General features: G+C 36.4%; 1 protein-coding gene across 4 annotated transcripts in view; it reads right to left on the minus strand.

Moving 5' to 3' along the window:
- Sec23 (transport protein Sec23) overlaps window positions 1-21,696 on the minus strand; it is a 410,761-nt gene that overhangs the window by 83,098 nt on the left and 305,967 nt on the right. The window lies entirely within an intron of this gene.

Raw genomic sequence — 21,696 nt, forward strand, 5'->3', positions numbered from 1 at the left:
TTTGTGAATAGTTCTTATAACGTCTACATCAAAATCATTCAAAGCTATGGTTTTGATGGTTTTCTTTCTCTGGCGCTTTTTTTTTTAGGAGATTCAAATTTTGGTTTACCTTCACCTTTTGATTCTCTACGAATTCTTTTAACAGTCGACCCCGATACACCTGCAATTGCACTTGCATGTTTTATGACTTGAGAAAGGGGAACGATGGAGATGGCCTTCTGACGATTCTTTTTCACAGAATGTCAGCACATTATTCAATATTCTTTTGCAAGAGCTACTGAAACGTTTAACAACAGAACTTGTTGACTGTACTGGATCCATCATACAAATTAATAATAAAAAAAAATGCAAAAAAGCGACAACAAAAATCAAGCTAGTACTAGTAGGCGACAGCAAGAAAGCATGTGATTTCGCATGTTAGTGACCAATTCGTACATCTTTCATTTCTTTCTCCCCTTCAGCATGAATCGACGATTCTTGGCAAAATGCCAAGGAGAGAGAGATCCACAAACGGTGGACAAACTATACAATAGGTATTTGCCATTATTATGAGCTTTGCTCTTTTCTCCAAATTTTTCCGAAAAATTTTTGCATGTCTAACAATCATTTCCTACTCTGCTATTTAGATCCCCAACAAGGACCAACTTTTCATTTTTTTATTGGATGAGTTGCTTTCTCTAAAGCCTTAAAAAATTCCCCCACTTCTACCTTAATAGAATCTTCTGCAGGACCATAGGTACAAACAAGTCTCATTGTTCATATCCCCATTCTGATATTTGCCCACATCACTCTATTTGAAATTGTCTGCCATTCCAGAAGATTAGTCTCGTATTTAGTGTTGAATACTATGACTACTCCATTTCCTTGATTGTCATTGCCTGAGTATAACATTTTGTATTTATTGCTCAGAAAGATCTCACCAGTTTTTGTCTTTTTGTTTTGGTCACCCCCTATTATGTCGATCTGGTACTTAACCAATTCCTCAGCTAGCTCCATTCAGGCTTCTTATGTTGATAGTACTGATCTTGAACTCTGGTTATACTGAGTTCGGGTGTGTTTTAGGATTTGTTCCAGTAGCTGACTTTTTGCTGTTCATCCTGGAAACAAAAAAAGATCTTGTTTAACTTGGAGACACCCCAGCCGTCATGAAATTCTGTCATGTTGTACCATCATTTTGTATTGTGGTTTAAGCCAGTAAGAATTCCATTTGGTCGGCTAAATCCCAAATTGCCAGCCCATCCTCGTTCGTTAAGTATCCAGGTAGATATGTAACAGGGTTCACCACGAGAAGGTGAGGATTGGACATTAGGTTAGAAGCTTTGGTCGGTTCTCTGAATTCATTTAGTATTCTTTCATTGTTTTAATTTATAAATAAAAGTGAAATGTTTTTAAAATGAAATCATATCTTATTATACATGTAACCCTGCACTATTAGTTAGATTAATTACCATTGACATTTTCCAAACTAAAAATTGTTATTTTATAATTGTAATTTACCATTTCTCATAAAGAGAACTAGTATTCTCAACTCTGATTAGTATATATGACAATTCATGTTTGTAAAAGAAAAGTGCCATTGAAACTGAAACCACCACTGAAACTGAAAGTTGGGATGACTTGTAAGTATATCACAGATAACTGCTACTTGAAGGTTTTGTTTATATCCAGAATGGAATATAGAACAAAAGGAGAGTTCAAAGAGAGAGGAGAAAAAAGAAAAAGCAGAAGCAATGTCCTGGTTGAGTGAGCAAATAGCTTCTTTGCTTTCCCACTTATAGGTTCACATCCCACTGAGACATGGATATATGTGAAAGTCTGCAGGGGGTAGTTGAATTTCATTAGGAGACCACTACCTTGCTTATCTGAAGCATGAAGTGGCTTAAAAAATATATTTGGTCTCTAGACAGCAGGGTTCCCAGATTATATAACTTTTAATCTTCACTTTTTTTTTTTTTTTGGATCATAAAAATAAAAGTATCAATATTTGAAATTTAAAACCAACATAAAGGCTAATATATTATATTAGCTTTTATGTTATATCCCTTCTATACCAGCTTTACTTATTATATACTGTTTATTTCCATATTTAATATGCATCTTCAATAAAAATTGTACCTATATAGCCAAATATTTCTACCAGTTCACAATTAAGAATGCAGTTAAAGTTTCCATGTTTTCCTGCCTATTTTTATAGTTCTGGTCTTTTTACTGCTGATTTTCATGCCAAATTTTCTATAGCTATTATTCAATTTAGTTAATGTTGGTTGGTTAGTTTATAGTTTATTTGGCACAAAAACTACAAAAGTCATACTGTGCCATACTAAAGGTTACAACATTAGCATTTACAGAAAATTGTAAACAATATGTCTGTACAAGAATCTAGTTCCACAAAGCAGCATGTATAGATAAACAGAACTGCTGCAGAGGGTATAGCGACACACAAGGTCAGAGGTTATTACAGTAGTGCAAAAATAGTTAATATAAGTTAATACACAAAATACAAAACACTAAGCCAAGGAATACAGTATCTACATATATGTAAAATTATAATAGATGCTTTTATAGTAGTACAAAAATAGGCAAAAAGGCATTATTATACAATATGCATGATGAAAATTAAATTTAGCAATGTAGTATAAACTGAATTTAGCAATACATATAAACAGAATTACTAGAAAGTACACAAATAGACAAGGTGTCCTACAGCACTACATGATTATTAGAAAAATAAAGTAGTAAATAAGATGCATACACAAAATTTATGTTAAGCAATGCAGTATCTAGATATAAACAAAATTACTGCAGAGGTTTCAGCAGGACATAAGTAGATAACAGTACAGATTAACATATGTATATACAAATATCTATTACAACAAACATTATTATACTAATACTTAAAGAGTCAGAAAGGAATTATAATACAGCATAACTGGTAATTAGTTTACGGAATTAACAACGCAAATAAAGTATATTAATTAAAGGTAACTTTAATGAATCACTTCTATATTTCGGCAACGTCACATTGCCATCTTCAGGAACATAAGGATTTGGTATGTGCACGCAGGCCCTAACACAAAGCAAATGAGGAAGAAAGCAAGAAACTAATATTGTTCCTAAAGTCCTAAGACTTTAGGAACAATATTAGAAGAAAGCAAGAAACTAATATTGTTCCTAAAGTCCTAAGACTTTAGGAACAATATTAGTTTCTTGCTTTCTTCCTCATTTGCTTTGTGTTAGGGCCTGCGTGCAAGATAAGATAAGGTTGTAAGATAAGGTTATCAAGATCAATTTCATTTAACTCGGCATTTGTTGGTAAATAAATTGAACATACTGTAATAAGAAATCCCACAGAGAAGTGAATTGCTACTGCTCCCAGAAAAGTATTAAGTTGGACCTGATGAAAAGGAATATGACTGCCCACTAAGATAGCTACTCCTCCAGTTCTGTCCTTACGTACGTACAACAGTGAAATTTCTAAAGGTATGGTCCTCATTGGGTCTTAAGTACGTTTCCTGTAGACAGAAACAGAAAGATTTGCGTTTCTGCAACAAAATCTTGATATCATCGATATTCTGGCGAAATCCATGACAGTTCCATTGTACAAATTTTCCTATTGTTTTGGTTTTATAGAGTTGTCTGGTTTTCAGAAGGTTGAGGGCTTACCTTTGTCATATTTATCAATTGTTTTGGGGAAGTATGGACGGCCAGTGTCCATCTCTTCCTCTGGCAGCGTGTTCAAAACATCAAATGTGTTAGGGTCAGTTGGTATGTTTAATTTGCTTTCAGTGGGTACAGAGGTATCCATTTTTTCATGTGAGCATCTGGTGGTTTATCTTTGAGTGATGTCTCCGCCATAATTTTTTTGACAGGTGAGTTTTCATTGAATGGGATCATTTTTGAAGTTGTCTCTGGAGTAAGGCCATAGGTCTTGTGATTAATGCATTCGACAGAGAAGCACTTGCGATCGTAAAGTTCAGTCATGGTGAAATTATCAGATGGTGGAATAGACATACATGTTTGAGTTGCTGTTGCCACTTTTTTAATTGTTACTCTTTCAGAATAAGAGGATCGTAGAACAGGTGTAATGGTGGCCAGCTTTCTTTTTGCATCTTGATATGTTATGTTTTGTTCTGTTTTAATTTTTTGTATCTCTTTTTCATCTTTCCATTTCTGACATGCATGAGAATAAGCTGGATGATCTCCCTGACAGTTGACACACTTAGCTTTTTTTCACAGCAAGATTTATTATCATGTTCTTTACTACCATATCAGGCACAGGTAGTAGAACCATGACAGGCAGTGTGGGCAAGTCCATATCTCTGCAGGTTAGGGATGTACATTCTAACAGGACAGCTGAGATACCTGGCTTTTACAAATGTCGGAAGCCTAGGTGTATCAAAAGTAAGGATGATGTTCTTGGTTGAGACCAGGTGACCATCCCTACGTATCAGGATGTGCCTCACACCCATTACTCCTTGATCTTTAAGCTCTGAACATATCTCATCAGGAACATCAAGGAGATCACATTCTGATATCACTCCTCTACTGGAATTAAGTGTTCTGTGAAGTGTTACTGCAATTTGTATTCCACCCATTGTCGTTGCTCTCAATAGTTTCTCGGAATGTTGCTTACACATTGTTTCCCCATGAGGATTTCACCAGAACACAATTTCTTGACAGTTTGGGGAGGTCCTGCCAGTCCTAAACCTTTTTGGATAAAGAAGGGTGACATTTTCCTAATTGGTTTTTCACCTGTTGCATGAATGATTAAAAAGGTTGGTACATTTATGTTGGTATCCGATATGGTTTGTTTGTTGCTTCTGTTTCCATATGCTGTATCTATAGTATCAGTACTTGTTTAGACTTTGTTAGGGTCCCTGAAACATTTGAGGATGAAGGATTCATATTTAAGGAGTTTTTAGTTTGGTGCCAGAGCTCCCCACTCACCACAGAGCCACACATGGATGCCCACTACCCAGCAAGCAAAGACTGTGCTTAGGAGTGGAATGGTAGGGCTACCCAGGATGTTATACCGGCACTACAGCAAGCCTAGGATTCTGACCCCAGACTATGGGGTGAGAGACTTACTGCAACACCATTGACCGTTGCAGGCAAGCCCGCTAGCAGATTGATCCTGGCTGGGCCATCCAGGACTGCTGGCCTTGCCGAAGCAGGGGCCAAAATAGTGCAAGACTACTAGGATCCCCCTTTCCGGATGTCTACGGGTCGCGCTGCATGGCATTGGATCCCAGTGATGGTGGTCTGGAAAAAAGAATAGTGAAAAAGACTCAGGAGAAGTAGAGCAAAGAATATGGGAAGAACAACAAAGAAAAAGAGGAAGAATGAAAAGGGCAAGTACCATCACTGGGAGGTCCCCTCCACCACGAACAGGTGCCCCACATGGAGGGGAAGGGAGTTGGGAGGGGCAAGGGGATTAGTTAAGCACTCCCCAGGCTATATTTGTTTAGAAGTACATTATCTGCATAAAGTAAAGAGTTAATTATGAAATCTCCTCTAATGTCAGATTTAATGCTAATTCTTTTATAATGGGATCCATATAAATGATAAATAAAAGTGGAGATTGTCTCACACCTGATTTTACATCAAACCATATTCTTGCACTTACTTTGATTCCAAGTATTCACTTATAACTTAAACTATGCTATGCATAATGTTCCTATTAACCCATATAAATGTAGCATTCTGAATAGCTTTACTCTTGGCATCTTATTGTGCCCCTGCCCCACCCAAGGTTATCAAAACTTAATACAGATGCTTGTTAAATTTCTATAATTTCTCAACTATCTGTCGTAAAGAGAAAATGCAAATTTGACAACCTATTTGATCTGAACTAAGCTTTCTTCCTCCAGTTTTCCCTTCCACAATTTATCTTGATCCTTTTTCAAGTATGCCTGCATATTCCTTCTTTTAAGATTACACAGCATTCATGGTTAAGAATTTAGGGATACACAACACACGTGTTAAAATAATTACTTTACTTAATATTAGGAAAGTAACATTTGTCATTTCGACCTCTGAATTGAGGTCATCATCAGAAAAATACATATGTATAAGAACCAAGCTACATGCTACTGCACTTAATAATAAAAAAGGTAAAATGAATCTAAGCTGCTTACTCATCTTTTATCTAGCCTAACCTCTAGTGGGAAAGAAAAAAAATATTAAAAATAAAATAAAGTTTAAAAAAAGTAGATGTAAAAATAAATTAAAAACAGAACTACATTAAACATTTCTAAAGTCCTCTCGTATTGAGATTTCCTTCTGGCTTGTTCTGGTTACTATAAGGGTTGCAGATAGGTCCTCCATATTCTTAGAATGATTGGTCTGTCATTTTTGTTCAGGTTTGGATTGTGTTTTAGCATTTCACAGGCTTCTTTAAATTTCTCTCAAACCAGGTTTTGGTGCGGTGTAAGGACTTGGTGTCTTTCCAGTGAATTCTATGATATGTTTGGAGTGTGTGGTCTGATAGGTGTTTTTCCATAATGAAGGTATTTAATGTGCCGTTTGTGTACGTCTTTTCTGATTAGGATAGTGCATCCTATTTCCCCTATCTGGGCAGGTTACATGTACATTGGAATTTGTAAACCCCTGGATGGGCTAGGTGTAGAAGATATTGATTGGATTTTAACGGTATAGATGCGAACATGGAAGCCATTATTTTGGCTTTTGGAACTTCTTTAGGAGTAACAGCAAAATTGTGTCCCTGACTTAACGCACTTGTGGCTTCTTTAGTTAAGGTTACCGATGATAACTTTACAACGATGCCATCTTGATGTAATTGCAGAGGATATTAAATTAAATTTCTTCTGGTGCAGGTTTTTAACTTTGGCAAATTTAGAAGTGGCCGCAATTACATCAAGATGGTGTCGTTGTGAACTTGTCATTGGTAACTTTAACCAAAGAAGCCACGAGTGTGTTAAGTTGGGGACACAAAAGCAAAAATAGTGGCTTCCGTTGAACGTGGGATATATGACCTGCCTCCAGCAATAGCTAATAATATTCAATTAGACGTGGCCAATATCCTAATCCATTCTAAGCCTCCCAAAAATAATATCCCACATAAAGAAATCATGGCTCTAAAAGAGCTAAGCAATAATAACCATATTACCATAAAAAATCAGACAAAGGAAACAAACTGTAGTGATGGATACAACAGAATATGAAAGCAAAATGCACAGACTTCTCCAAGACTAGTCAACATATCAAATTATAGATCGAGATCCCACCAACTCACAAAAGAATAAGGTGTGCAAATTATTGAACAAAGTCACTTCCTGGACAAAAGAAAAAGTCAACAAACTCAAACCCCTCCACGTTAAAACACCCAGAATATATGGAGCTCCAAAAATTCACAAACAAGGTACACCTTTACGTCCTATTGTAGGTAGTATAAACAGTCCCACATATAAACTTGCTACACATTTAGCCAAACTACTAGCCACTTGCACAAATAATTCTCCCTCTTTTGTTAAAAAATTCTATCCACCTAAAAAGTATTTTAGAAAACCACACCTTAAAAAGTTCAGACTTAATGGTGAGTTTTGATATCACCTCATTATTCAAAAATGTACCATTAACTGAAACTCTTAACTTACTAAATTCACAATACAGGCAGGTTATTTTACATGGAAAGGGAAAATATACAAACAATTAGATGGGACAGCTATTGGGATCCCTGTTTCTCCCCCCTTTGCCAATTTCTACATAGAACATCTGGAAAAGCTAACTATCAACACAGCCACTCTCAAACCTAGTCTCTGGCTACGATATGTTGATGATGTGTTTGCTATTTGGCCACATGGCTCAGACACATTGAATACATTTTTAGTGCATCTAAATAGCCAACACCCTAAAATCCACTTTACAATGGACTTAGAAGCCAATGACTGTCTACCCTTCTTGGACACATTTATCATATGTCTTCCAGAAGGTTCCTTATCATTCTCGGTTTATAGAAAACCCACACATACAGGGAGATATTTACACAAACAATCACACTGTCACCTTTCTCAACAATATGGTATCTTAAAAACACTAACCCATAGAGCTAGAGCAATTTGTTCCAATGACATTGCTCTCAGTGCTGAACTTTCTCACCTGCATCACACCTTCCTGACCAATGGCTATAATCCCCATTAGATAGATAAAAAAAAATGCTCCCCAAAAATCCCCATTATCTATCACCATTCTATACATTAAAGGCACATCTGAAAAGATATCTAGGGTGCTTAACAAACACCAACTATGCACTGTATTTAAACAGTATGTGAAATTGGCAACTCTCATCCGTTCACCTAAGGACAGATTCTCTCCTTTATCACATCCAGGAGTCTATGGAGTGCCCTGTTAATGTCATCGATCCTACTTGGACAGACAGCAAGAACTGTGGACATCCACCTCAGTGAAGACAAAAAATATATCTGGTGCTTTCACTACGGCAAGTCGGGCCTGGCAGACCATGCTTTGGATACCCCTACACACAGGATCAATTGGAAAAAAACAAAAGTACTGCACAGAAGCTTTTACAAGTCAGAGGTTGTTCCTGGAATCAACAGAAGCCTTGAAACATACTCCAAACCTCAACAAGTATTGCTGTATAAATCTACGAAAGATTTGGGAGACAGTCATCCTAAGACCAAATTAATATCTTTTTTTTTTTTTTTTTAAACTTAAGTGGCACCTAATTAGGACTTCAGTCTGTGTGTTGCATGATACAATTACTCATACTAGTCCCACTGTTACAGCAGATTGCAGTTGTCTCGCTACTGTAACAAACTCTGTTTCTATGCTCTTAAGATGCTGGATATAATACCAGCGAAATATTAGCATTTAAGTTAATAAATAGTTATTTTCTTATCAATCTGTGCTCGCATCTATACTGTTAAAATTCAATCAATATGTGTGACGAACACGTAAGCCTTTCCACACGGTTAGGTGTGGAAGAGGATCTTTGGAAGAACTGAGTAAATTTCTTAATTTTGTCGGGGGGGGGGGTTGAAGGTAGTCTTGATGTTGTATTTATGTAGTGTTCCGTCTATTTTTTCTGAAATGGGTTTACAAAATCCAAGTGTTCTCTGTATTCCCTTGAAATGAATAAAATTGAGTATCGTCCAGTTATAAAATTCTTTGTAAAAGAAGGTTTAACACCAAAAGAAATTCTCTTTCACAGAGCTGAAAGTAAAATGTAGATGAAGGAATGACTGAGGATTTTTGCAAGGACTCCTGATATCTCATTTGACAAACAATGAGTTCAAAAATGAGTACAAACATCTCTAGCTTTGGAATCTTCCACAACCAGTACCATAAATAAAATAGATCTCATATCATTTTTTAATGGGGAAAGAATTGCATAAGTGCTCTTAAAATGGACAATGAAATGTACACTCGAAAATAAAATAAGTTATACTGTTCTTATTACATTTTTTAAAGTTTACAATGATGTTCGGGAGATGTTCTTGTCATGGATGTACTTTCACATCAGGGGAACCAGTGTAATTTTGTTAATGCCAGTTGAGATATAGCATCTGTCAAATCCAGCAACTTAGTTAATAAAACTTATTGCATATCCTTTAAGTCAACATCACTAAGCACAATTCAATAACAAATTGTCACTAACATAAACAGACTATGCAAAAACAACCCTCACAAGGCTAGTGTCATACAACATTGGTAGTTTATGTTTTTGTTTAAATGAAGGAATAGACATTTTGGGATAAGTTATTATTAGCCAATATTTTGCCTTGGTCAGTTTTCATAAACACAAGGAATATGATGATGATATGCACACATGCAAACACAGACTGAGTTCAAATTGTATGTCTCTAACTGGTGGCCTCTAAGGGCAAGGCAAATGATCTTGCCTGTTCCATTGAAGGTCTCAAGATGACATTCTTCCAGATTTTTAGTAGAGTGAGATAGCCATATTTATTCAGGCAGGAGAATGTTGTAGGGCTGTGGAAGATTCTACTAATCCTTCAGACTTATATTTATATGTATAACAGAGCAGTCTAACTCCAATATTGACACTAACAGTTATTCTGGACATTTTTTTATTTTATTTTCATCTAGTGCAATACTGGTACCATCATATGCATTTGTGATTTAAGCCAAGAGAGAAAGAGAGAGAGAGAGAGTACAATTCAGTTGGCTAAGTCCAAATTGCAAGCCAATTGTTGTTCAATGGGTACTCAGCAGATACTAACGAAGTGCACCACGTGAAGGGGTGGATTGGATATTAGGTCAGAAGACCCCAGTGGGTTTTCCACATTTCATTAAAGGGAATTTGGAAGTCTCCTCCCAGTTATTTGGCTTTGACTCTTAAGTGAAAGAAGTGTTTGATGAGGAGGTGGTAGGTAAGACACCCAGAGGAAGACCAAGGTTTAGGTGGATTGATTTAGTCAGATGTCCCTTGGATGCACGAAATGCTAGGTATGACAACATTGGAGTGCTTAGAAGTAATAGACTAATTTGGAGGAAAATTGTTGATAGGAGATTAATAATAATACAAATTAATCATATGGTGCTGTCATAGTAACGTGAACGCCCCTGGAGGGTACATATCAAAAATTGATGATAATGCAATATTGAGTGTTGTTCTAGTTTGACCAAAACCTTTCAATTTTGCACTACTATAGGCATTCAAGTGATCAAGGTGATGGAAGGGATCTTCTGGTGAAAGATGAGAGCAGCTAATTTTGGTAATGCATGAAGAATTTTATCTTTTGAAAATGTGAAATTTTTTTCTGAGATACTCTGGATGTAAGAAGAGTATGTGATACAGGTTATGGGAAGGATCAGGTTTGGAAGAAGAAAGTAGGTTTGTTGATTTTGTGTGGTGGGGGAGCCACTGGCTAAAAAAAGTTGTCATAGATGTGACTGATTTCAGCAATGGTGAGTAATACAATCAAACAGAAGGTTCCAATATGACTCCTCAAGTTTCTACCATGCTATACTTTTTTTGGGAGGGGGGTTATGGGTAAAAGGTGATGGATGCACCTACCAGTGTGGGTAGGTTTTCTGTAGACAGAAAACAATAAGGAGATGTTGGGTAGCTGGGTGAACTCAATGTCAAAGAAGGGACAGACAATCATTGTTACCTTTTCTCCATGGTAAAACATCTTAGGATATTGATGTTAAATTAAAGTGTGCTAAAAAGACTTACAACTTAAATATACATTATGCATTGCTCTGTATAATGTTCCATTTATTGCATATAATTGTAGTGTTTTAAAAAGCCTTTCTCTGGGCACCTTATCATATGCCTTTTTCAAGATTTACAAAACTTATCTTTTTTTTTTTTTTTTTATAAGAAATCATGGGAATGATTTCACAAATAGTTGAGAAATCATTCACATTCATAATTCATAACCCCCCCCTCCCCCATTCAATTTTTCCAAGGTGAATACAATTCTTGTATCCAGCATGGGGGTTCTTATTTTTTATCCTTACAGACAACTTCACCACATACCTCCCTAGCTGAATTAATCAGTCATCTTCAGAGTTTACCACTGAGACTCATAGGATTGGTTCTTGTTTTCAAACTGCTTCAGATTTTATTCAATAAGGTTTTGTATAGTCAAGTCTACAGTTTACCTGTAAAAGCTGCTCAACTTTAATTCCTTTTAACACTTTATACTGTTCTTTCAATGTAATATCTATTTTTATCCTGCTTAGCACTAAGTAATGGTTATTCCCAATTTCAAATCCTCTGTATACTCTTATATCTTGAACTAACATGAAGATACCACTATCTCAATAACAGAGTCAATGGGGTTTTTCTTATTTCTTATGTCTTCTCTCCAAGTGAACTTGTGCAATCGTTATGTTGGAACATGGTGTTAGTAATGACTGGTTTCTGTCTGAGCTGAAATCCAGCAAATACTTACCATTATTATTAGCTTTTCCCTTTAATCCAAATTTTCACAAAACATTCCTATATGCCTGGTGGGATTCTTTCTTACTTTGCTGTATAGGTCTACAACAAGGACCACCTTTTCCCATGTTAGCTGCCTGCTCCAGTGACTCAAAAAATTCCTCCAATTCTTCCTCAGAAGAACCTTCCATGGGAATCATAGGCGAAAGTAAGTCCCATTGGCCATTTCCATATTTTGAAGTGTACTCACATCATTCTACTTGAAACAATTTTCCAATTAAGAAGTTTATCTTCATGTTTGATGTTGAATGATATTGCTACTCCTTCCTTTAGTTGATCATTATTCGCTGAATATAACATCCTATACTTATTTAGTAAAATTTTGCCTGTTTTTGTCTTGGTAATGCCAATTATGTCCATGTAGTAGTTTTCCAATTCTTCTGCAGGTTCAATTTCCTTTCCATTAATACTCCTTATACTGATAGTTCCCATTTTCAGTTCTTCGGAGGGGTTTATTCTTCTTCTTGATGTTGAGTTGAAGCTTGTTCCAGTAGCTGACGTTTCACTGTTCATACTGGTTCAAAAACAGCGGGGGGGACTTATTTAACTGCGCAATGTGAAGGAGAGGATTGGACATTAGGTCCAAAGCCAGGTTCTCCACATTCCTGAATGGCAATGTGGATATCTCCTCCCAGCTATTTGGCTTTGACCCTTAAGCGATTTCCACTATTATACATATATAAATGTGAGTTTTCAGTATTTGCCACAGCTCAGCAACATTCTTCTAACCTGAACAAATATAGTTGCTTCACCCTGCCAAAAATCTGGGAGACTGTCAGAAGAATGATCACATTTTCCTCATCATACCAACAGCATACCAGTTGGATGGCAGTCATGCTGTTTTGAACTTGGTCTGTGTTTGTCTTCCTGATGTGGCACCTGTATGCAAGTGCATATCCATGTTCCTTTTAAAATGTCTTGGTGACAGAGCAATATGTCAGCTAGCAAAAAACTTAATAAAGCAAGAGTTAATAGCTTTTAAATATAAATAAGCAACTGGTTCTGTCACGACAATGAAGAGGCTAACTTCATATTTGTAGATATACTGCCAACCATGAAAGATATCACATGATTTATAGTAACACTGCAGATCAGAAAAAAATCTCCTCTTACAAAACACAATACCAAAAATCATTAATCAAAAAACAGTACTTGCCACATCTACCTTACCAATATTCAAGGCCTCAATACAAGCATAAATGACGTGCACTATGATTTGCAGGCATCAAAACAAGCCATTTCTTACAAAAGTGCAATTGACAACTCCAACGACTACTGTTCAACACCACTATCCAAAACTATACTGTGTATGATTTGTTAAGTGTACTACTTTTGCATTTGTCAGAGGTCAACCATATAATCATCCTCTTTATGATCTACTCAAAATTTCTTTGCCACTCGCGAAATTCTAATAACCACTCTGCCCTTCTGGAATATTTATCCTGAAGCTTGATTTTTTTTTTTTTTTTGTAGATTACCCTAACATTGAGATTATCTCAATCATAGACTTCAATACTCACAACTTTCTTCTCTGGTTAGCTGATGTGGGAGATGAATTTCATCACCTGGTTTGGGACAACTGTCCCATTTATTGGAGGCCTGAAGTGGCTTGAAAAAGTTCCATGTTTGGTCTCTGGAGCAAGGTTTCTGCTATGTAAAAATAAAAATAAAATAAAAAATACATAAAACTGATTTTAAAAAAATGGGGGAAAAATTCTTAGCCCACTCACAGTACAAATGTACTATAGGTTTACTAATAACCTTTTATGGGTGGGAACCTCATAACAAAATGATCTAACACCATAAGAGTAGATAATTTTCATCTTCCTAACACCACAGACATTTTCTTAACCAGTTCTTCAACTGATAAGTAACTTACGACTACAATTACAACCACACTGTGTTTTCTATTTTCTACAGAAAACCCTTCAACCAGCCATTTTCATGTCATTTCGCACTGCCAAATGGGAAGATCTCAATGATATCAACTCCTTTCCATGTTCGATTACTGCTTAAACTTTCCTGATCCAAACACCTGCTAGATGAATAACTGAAATAATCCTTGATGGAATGAAGACATTCAATCCTCCTACCATACTCTCAGGCACCTATCCAAACTTCAAAGCATACCGAAAGGCACTCCAAACAAAATCTTCCAATTTTTCAACAAGCACAAATTATATATATCAAGTAAATCCAAATTTTTCTGCATTTACTTAAGAGGAATTTAGATTTACTTGTTCCTCTGGTTCCTTGTCAAGGCAATGGGGGGTGCAACTTTTGCTCTTCCATACTTCCTCACATACAGAAGGAATCATCATGGCATCACTTAAACATAAAACAGACATCCTGACATTATCATTATTCATGTAGTGAAAGAACAGCTCACTACATGCATTTCTTGGTCTTTCACATGTCAGATGAATTCTTTACATTATTATAATTATGGCTATTTAGCCTGCTTCAGTTTAGGAGTGCCCCTGTTTAAATGTCATTGGCTATTTACTCATGGATTCTTAGGGCATTGTGGGTGTAAATTTACCAAAAAGTATATGTAGCATAAGAAATAGAAATTTACACATACCTTTTTCTGGGTGTTGCGGCTTTTCCTCTTTCTGCGATGTCGAAAAACTACTGAGTGTGTGTGTGGGGGTAGGCAATTTGGGAGAATTAAGTTTGAAAAACCCGGGTTTTTTTTTTCGTAATACATATAAACATATATATTATATTATATAGGGTGGAGGAAAAGGTGAAAGGGTTGATTTTTTAAAATAGGGAGGGGGAAGGAGAAAGGTGGTTGATGGGGTGCGGTCCGTTTCGACTATTCTTGGTCGTCATCTGAACACATTGGGAAAGTGGATGCTATGTCAGGTCGGGGTAGGTGCTTCTGCTTTTGAAGTGTTTGTGTTGTCGCCTATTGGGCAGGGTTGTGAAGCTTCCAAACCTCGGAGATTATGTAGGGCCTGTGTACGTTGATAGAGTTCGTGTCACACTTTATAGCTATTGTTTCCGATATTCTGAGTATTGTTTCATTGTCTTGTCTGTCTACTATGATGGCCTTGTCGATCTGCGGGGTATGTTTTTGTTCAAGGGCGTGAATAGCTATTTCCGTTTTTCCTGTGCTTTGTATTCGATTTTTCTTTTTGATGTTATGTTTTTTAGTGTTTAAATGTTCTGGAATAGGGATGTTACAGTCACGGAAGTGTTCTTGTAGTCTTGCCCATAAAGACCTGATGGTGGAACCTGTATAGGTGATGTCACAGTCTTGTTGGCAGGGAAATTTATAGACTATGTTGTGCTGTTCAAATATTTCTTTCCGTGTGTGGGGCTTGGTGGATTTTAGGAGGTTTGCCAGTTTTGGGTTTGTGGTGAATACCAGTTTGTAGTCAGTATGTTTGAAGATGTATTTATATGCTTTATATGTGTTTTGGGTGTATGGTAGTTTGATAAATTTTTGTGTAGGGAAGTTCGTTTTGGTACTTGGGTTGTTTTGGCGGTTTTTTGCCGTCTTGTTTGCGTAGTTAATCAATTGAGTAGGATAGTTGCGATTTAAGAAGATCTGTGTTAGTTTTTTTATTTCTGCGTTTAAACTATTTTGATTGGTTGAACATTTGTAAGCATTTATGAATTGTGATAAGATAACAGATTTTTTAACAGAATATGAATGGTATGAGTGAAAATGGAGGTAGTTTCCGATGTGCGAGGGTTTGTGGTATATTTTTGTGGTTATTTTGTTGTGTGTTCTGGTTAATGTCAAGTTTAAGAAATTGATGGATTTGTTCTGTTCGGTTTCAGTGGTGAATTTTAATCTGTTGCTGCAACTGTTTAGGGATGTTTTTAAGGTGGTGATGTGTGTGGGATTACCAATGCACAGAATATCATCCACATATCTGCCATAAAAGGTGATGCAGGGGGGGGAGTAGGAGTGATTCTATATGTGCCAGGAATAATTCCGCTAGCTGTCCACTGATGTTTTGGCCCATGGGGAGTCTGAAGATTTGAATGTACATGTCGTTGTTGAACTTGAAGAGAAGTTTGACGAGATTATTAGTTTTATTAAGTTAATGTCAGTGGGTGTTAGTTTAGTACGAGAGTGTAAGGTGTGGTCTTCTGTGAGTAGTGTGTGTACAATGTCTAAAGTTCTGGGTACGTCCACGTTAGTGTATAAAGAGGCCGCATCTAAAGAAGTGAGGATGTCTTCTTGGGATAGGGTTAGGTTTTTTTATTTTTTTGAAAAGTTCGTCCGTGTTTTTTATCATGAAGTTAGACGTTGTAGTTAATGGCTTGAGAAGTTTAGCTATGAATTTTGATAAAGGGGCTGTGGTGGTATTTTTGTAGAAACTATTGGTCTCATCGGGTACCTATCTTTGTGGGTTTTTATTTGTCCGAACATACAGGGGGTGCGTGTGATGCCGGGGGGTTGTGTGTTTTTCAGTGTGGTTTTGTCAATTTTATTTTCATTTTTTAGGATGTGTAGGGTATTGTTGATTTGTTTTATGAGGTCGGGGTGGGGTCAATTTGTATTTTTTTTCGGTAGGTGTATGGGTCGGTTAAGATGGCTGTTATCTTGTTGTGGTAATCGGTTTGGTTTGTGATGACTACGGCGTCCCCTTTGTCAGCTTTATTGATAATAATGTTCGAGTTCTTCTTTAGGGATAAAAGGGCTTTTTGTAAGCTGGGGGTGATGTTTGGTTTAATTATTATTTTACTGTTTATGATGTTGTTAATTTTGTGGAAAATTGTTTCTTTGTTAGGGTCATATTCTAATTTCGCTTGCATTTCGGTAACGTTGTCTCTGATTTGTATGTATTTTGGGGAAACACCAAAGTTTAATCCTTTGTTCATGATGGTGATTTCGCCGGGCGTGAGGTTGTGGTTCGATAGATTGATGATGGAATTGTTTTTTGTTGGTTCTAAGGAAGGAATATCAGAAGGGTTGGAAGCAACGCGATTGTTGTATTGGGTGTTTGTTAGTGCATATCATTTCTTTGCATGTCGATCTTCTAATAATAGCGTGTAGTCGTTGATGTGAGATTGGGTATTATCCCAAAAGACTGCCCATTCGTTTGTGGTTAGTAGCTTTTTTAATCTATTTTTTGTTTGTGAATGTATGAATATGCTTGTTGTTTCTTTTTAAATCTGTTGTTTATGGCTTGTTTTATGAGGGCACGGGATGCTCGGTAACAAATTTTTTTGTTTCCGCGAATCGTGTTGTTGCCGCGTACTGTTGCGAATTTTGGTGTGATGTTGTGATCGAGGCATTTTTTGAGGAAAGTTATGTGTATTTTTTGAGCGGTGTATTTTAGGATGGTTTTTTGGTATGTACTTTTTGTAAAGTGTATGCATTCATTGAACATGTGACGTGCGACCATGACATATGCTTGTGTTGGTATGTGCGTTAGGTGAAGGCTATTTTTAAAGGTGTTTTGTGATCGAGGGGGGGGGGGGGTTGGGGGGAGGTTATGAGTAATGAATATCGGAAACAATAGCTATAAAGTGTGACGCGAACTCTATCAACGTACACAGGCCCTACATAATCTCCGCGGTTTGGAAGCTTCACAACATAAAATTGAGGTCACAACCCCGACCAATAGGCGACAACACAAACACTTCAAAAGCAGAAGCACCTACCCGACCTGACATAGCATCCACTTTCCCAATGTGTTCAGATGACGACCAAGAATAGTCGAAACGGACCACACCCCATCAACCACCTTTCTCCTTCCCCCTCCCTATTTTAAAAAATCAACCCTTTCACCTTTTCCTCCACCCTATATAATATAATATATATGTTTATATATATTACGAAAAAAAACCCGGGTTTTTCTAAATTCCCAAACTTAATTCTCCCAAATTGCCTTCCTCCCCCCCACACACACTCAGTAGTTTTTCGACATCGCAGAAAGAGGAAAAGCCGCAACACCCAGAAAAAGGTATGTGTAAATTTCTATTTCTTATGCTACATATACTTTTTGGTAAATTTACACCCACAATGCCCTAAGAATCCATGAGTAAATAGCCAATGACATTTAAACAGGGGCACTCCTAAACTGAAGCAGGCTAAATAGCCATAATTATAATAGTTTATTAAGAGGAATAACATGGGAGTTTTCCCAGAAATAATATACAGAATTCTTTACAATTTGGATTCCAACAATTCATCTGGTCCCCAAATGGATATTAATTCTGGAGCTAAAAATTTCTGCTCCAGAATTAACGCCAATCCAAGTTTTTCTACTTATCTGATATCTACCCAAAGCACAGCCTATATTTCACAGAAGCAAGCCTATATTTCATCCCATTCCAAAAAATGAGGTAAAAGTCAAACGTACCACTGCCCTTCTCTTGATCCTCTTCAAAACAATAGGAAGGCCACTGACAACCAACTTCACTAACTTCACACTATTTTCCCAAGGATGTGGGCATATAGTTTCTTCTTATCCAGTGGTTCCCAAACTTATTTGGCTTACTGCCCCCTTTTCCAAAAAAATAAAAAAACACCCACCCTCGTGAAACTACTTTCTAAAACCAAATCAGCGCTTTCTGATACATATAAAAGAAAATCGCATGAAAATTGGATCAGCAGTTCGAATTTTAAGGAAACAAATATAGATACAGAAACAAATTTGTGTTTCATTATGCATCTAGTAGAGATTTTTGAAGTTTGAAAATAAGACAGTAGATATATCCTAGTCAATCTCAACCACCTTTAGACAAAAGCCACAGAAATGTTTGGAGAAATCTTATGTAGTTACTCTTGGCATTCTCAATGCATAGGATCGAGTCTGGTATACAAACCTGCAATATTAGGATATCAAGCTACCATAGTATCATTTATGTTCCATCCTTTGCAAATGAGTCACCAATTTCTTATTTGGTCATTCACTAATTGTCGTAACAGCTGGTTTCCTTCTACAAATTCCCTCACCAATACCAGATATCTCAGTTATGTACTTGAAAGTACATAACTGAGATATATGCACATTCTCACTAATCTTATCAATGATTTTGCTGATAACATACACTTTTATTTTCTTTGTTTAATGAAAACTCCCATAATCAAAGACTTAAATCTTAACATCTTTGTTGTTCTTCAGTGGAGTGAAGACAACCATGTGAACTTCAAATGTTACCAAAACACAGTTCTGCTTTACTTCTCATAACAGTGATGTCACTTCTCTATATCTGATAATACACATATTCACAGGTAAGATAAGGCAAGGTGTTTTTTGCTGACTTAACACTTCTAGCCTTTCCTGGAACAAACACATGAAATGCATCCAAGCAAGAATACAATTTTTACCTTATTTTTTTGAGTAGGGCATGAAAGACTCTCTAGGCAATGCTTGAAGTATTCCAAAAGAGAACAATCTGGTTAACATATGATCTTTTTTCTATACTTACTCCAACCACCTTCTCACAAATGTTCGCTTTATGCCTTTTCTACAGGTATTTTCATGGGTGCTACTCCACTGAACTAGTTATTAACAATCATCCACTCTCTTCTAAGGGTGTAGAGAAAACAGGAGCAGCTACTGTTCAACATCCCTGCACAGTTGAGCTTCAGTCTTACCAAATCAACTTCTCATCTTCCTCTTTTATTCCACTTATCTTGTTGTTTTTTGGAAAAGTCATCCTCACACTATTGTCCCAAAGATGTTCATAAAAGGATGTGTGGGTTATATGGTTTCTTCTTAACCAGTGGTTTGCAAACTTATTTAGCTTGGCTAACTGCCCTCTTTACAAAAAACAGGCCTGATTTATCAATCAGTAATGAAATGTTGTAAGAGGCGGCACAACCCATCATCATCTAGTTTGGATAATGCTGAAAACATATCCGCCAATGTTGGATGTTTCAAAAATTTTTCTTTAAGTGCTTGAAAATACGATAAATCCTTATCTTTTTTTTTATCAGCATGAACTTTTGTCAAATGTTCTTCTAGTCTTGAAGGTTTCATAGATTCATTTGAAAAAACTTTTTAGCAAACCATGCACATTGGTAATGTTTTGTTTGTAGGCGACTGAATAAAGTCATATTTCAAATATTCAATATTCCTCTACATTTCTTCTTGGTTCAGCCATCTGTATAAAAAGTTAAATTTACAAAATTGCTAGAATGCAGTTTCTCACTTACATAAACCAAATTATTTTTACAAGGAAAGGTATAAAAAAAAATACTCACAAAAATTACTGTTTTATTGGAAAAACAATAATTAGCTTTGTGTGTAATCCATGTAAGTAAAATATTGACTAGGTATCGAATATGCACCACATCAAATTGCTAACTGCTTGTCACACAATTCAGAAACAATCTGAAACTGATTTCACACGTCTCATGTATTTATAGTATTATACAGTGAACAAGTCATGACATGCATATGTTCCTGCTGATGCGTACTGAACTTGCAAAATCCCAATCACTTGAAAGTGCATGCCCGCCAACACTTTGATTGTTAAGACTTTTCGGACTTCAACACTGATCAACTGTAACTTGCATTTTGTATATTTCCTTGGAAAATAAAGCAACCATTACGACCTTTACTTACATTACACATGTTATATCATGAAAATTTTTGATAATTTTTTTTTCAGCACCTAATTTTTGTCCTTTATGCTTTCACTGCCCCCGTACTTCAACACCCCCTTTTGCTCATGAGGCCACTACCACCCACCTGGATCGTTCTAGCACTCCCAAGGGATTTTGCAAATTGGATTCAGCAGCATCAAGAGCTCCTTTTGTTATTATTTTAAATACTGTATTCAGCTTAAATTTGAAACCCTGTGTATTTAGAAAGAAATTAAATGAAAAAGACTCTCTGTAGCGCTGTTGCTGGGACCAGGAGCCATTCGTTCTTAAGTTATAAGAGCTGTGTCTGAACCTTGTGCAGCACATGAGGAACTTGATAAGAACTTTTTCAGTTGAAAGCCAGTTAGGTGGTCTCAATATGGTGATGGTAGTGTTTTTCCTTCCAGAAACTTAGTTTCCATTCCTTCAAAACAGAGCCAACAGTCGAGGAACGCACACAATTAACAGACAATAACACACAGGACTCATGACTTTGACAGTCTTCTTGTAATACCAACAAGTTCTCATCTTAATCAGTGAGATTTAGGAGGTTGTAAATGACCAAAATGCTGATATGATAGGTGGACAAAAGGCCATGGGGGGGGGGGGATAGAGAATAACATTCCAGGAGAGTAGTTTCCATTATACATCCTAGCGTCATTTAGGTAGTATTATTAGCAAGATATCACACTGAATTGAATCCGTTATACCTTTCTATCTGCCTCCTTTATATAAAATAGTTTATACTTTTATCAACCCCCAAAAATCATAATAAATTTATAAGTTTTTAAAATTTATTTATTTTTTTAATATCCTGGGTCAACTAGATAATTCTGATCTGAGACCAAACTGCACTTTTACAAACTCCTTCAGGCATCCAGTGAACAGGGTGGTAGTTTCACACCAGGTGACAGAACTCGTTTATCATCCATTTTACATATAATTCAACTTAAGTATGTGTAAAATTAAGTTAAGTTTTTATTCTAATTCAAATTATTAAATTATACTTTGGGAACCACTGTTCTTAACTATATATCCACACAATGTATGCTCATATACTAAACGTTTTTGCAGTCTCATGTGTGATGTTGATATAAAGAAAAATACATGTATATTGAGAGTATAGCAACCTTTGGGATTTGCAGCAATTTGAATTGTTGCTGTCAGCAGAACAGTG

The sequence above is a fragment of the Typopeltis vanoorti genome, chromosome 10 (assembly GCF_054136105.1).
Source record: "Typopeltis vanoorti isolate ZY-2024b chromosome 10, IOZ_Tvanoo_1.0, whole genome shotgun sequence".
Lineage (NCBI taxonomy): Eukaryota > Metazoa > Arthropoda > Arachnida > Uropygi > Thelyphonidae > Typopeltis > Typopeltis vanoorti.